Source organism: Curcuma longa, chromosome 16, assembly GCF_044706935.1.
Source record: "Curcuma longa cultivar G26 ecotype Majalengka, Jawa Barat chromosome 16, ITB_CL_G26_1.1, whole genome shotgun sequence".
NCBI lineage: Eukaryota > Viridiplantae > Streptophyta > Magnoliopsida > Zingiberales > Zingiberaceae > Curcuma > Curcuma longa.
In genome coordinates this window covers 2301456-2303541 of record NC_133876.1, presented here as the reverse complement: position 1 = coordinate 2303541, position 2086 = coordinate 2301456, and positions in this window count along the sequence as shown.

Here is a 2086-nt window from a genome sequence, read left to right as displayed (position 1 = left end):
ATTTTCGTCGCAAATCTACGACGAATTTGGGGACGAATTTTGGGATGAAATCATTTTCATCGCAGAATTGCGACAAATCTAGTTTTCGTCGTAAATTTGCGACAAATTTGGGGATGAATTTTGGGACGAAATCATTTTCGTCGCAGAATTCATCGCAAAATCAAAATTTTTTCTTTCCTACCCCTTTATTTGTTGATTATTCCATAGATACAATACATGATCCAATCGGATCGAATCAAATTTTACAAATAACCTGTACACATATTAATATCAATCCACATCTACATACACATATCAATTCACACAAATTGAAATCACAAACATCCACATCCATATATATCGTCAATCCACACTCTACAAATTAATATACATATCAATCCACATACATATATCAATTCACACAAATTGAAATCACAAACATCCATATCCATATATATCAATCCATACTCTACAAATATACATATCAATCCATATCATGATAAAAAACATTAATATCACTCCAGAACAACATCAATATCAACATAATGAAATCCAAACCAGTACATCCAGTTATATAAATTCATATACAATATATGTAATGTCAAGAGGGATGATCAGGACCAAGAAAAGATGCAATAGAATCATCATGCTCGTTTCTTCAATGGTACCATAGGATGCTTTAACCAGAGTCATTATCCTTCTAACTAATGAAATCATTAGGCATATCATTATCCTTCTTCAACCCACGTATCATGGCATAAGTATATCTACTGCTAGTTGTTGCCTTTAAGATGCTAGTCAATGAAACAGGTAGCATTTTGTTCTGGATCAGAGTAATAGGAACTCCTCTGGTGTCGGAGGATGAAGGTAAAGGCACAAAAGTTTCAATTAAAGCTCTTGTCTGAGAATGGTCAAGCTCAAACTAGAAGTGTTGAGGTGTATAGTAGTTATCCTTGATAATCCCCTTGAATTGGTTCTCTGTGAGGGGTGCACATTATACCTTGAAGTGCACTGAGACATTCATAAACAAAACATACACTAGACAAAGTGAGTATAAAAAGGCTAAAACAATTTTGATACAACCAAAATATAATCTTTTGACATGTGAAAGGAAGTAGCTTTAAAGAGATATCTGTGCTGGAAATTGTGTTCTTTCATCACCATCAGTCCATGTATATGAGTTGATGTTTATCTGGCCATGGCTTGTGGCCTCAAAGATGCCATGTAGTGGAGTTAAGGGAAGGATAGTAATGGTCATTGCCCCGACAGACCATTACTTGATCTATTTAACTACAGTGATAGAAAATTACATGACATTTTTTTTGTAAAAAAAAAGATGTCATGTAATTTCGATCACTGTAGTTAAATAGAAAAGGTGGTAATCATTCTTCAATATTTTTGACATAGTTGAAGTGAGGTGAAGGTAAACCTGCCAAAGACCAAAATTGCAAAGACTTTTAAGGAAAATCATCAAATTTGTATACAGCAATGCCGACCATCAAATTTATATATAGCAGTTATATAAGTCTTTCTGAAAGATGAAACCATGGACACAATGCCAACCTATGTTCCTCATGAATGCTTCTTACCATTTCTTTTGTAATTTCCAATACATTCAAATTAAACTAAGAATAGCCAACACCATAATTAATGTGGGAAAAAAGATCCCAACAGCTAGTTACCTATGATTCATCAGCAAGATCAAAAATAGCTAATCAGCAACCTATTCAGGATAACTTAAGTTGGACTTTGTTCACCAATAATTATCTTTGCACTGCTAGAGCTAAGACATTTTGTGTCAGCAAGATACAAAATATACAAGTTTGTGCCAAACTGAAGAGTTTATACCAAATTATAAAAATACAATCATTTTTCACAAGTTCATATTTTTTCCTTGATAGAATATGTGACAACAAACATACCTGCAAAATTTCAGATTTTTCTAAAATTTATGAATTTTTTTAGGTATTTCTAAAGTTTGTATCAGAAATTGCACAGTGCTGATCACAAAACAGCAGTCGACTAATCAATCGACTGCTTCACTCGACCAATCTGTCTGAGAAGTTTTGAACTAATAGAGCAGTTGACTGCTAAGGCTCAGTCGACT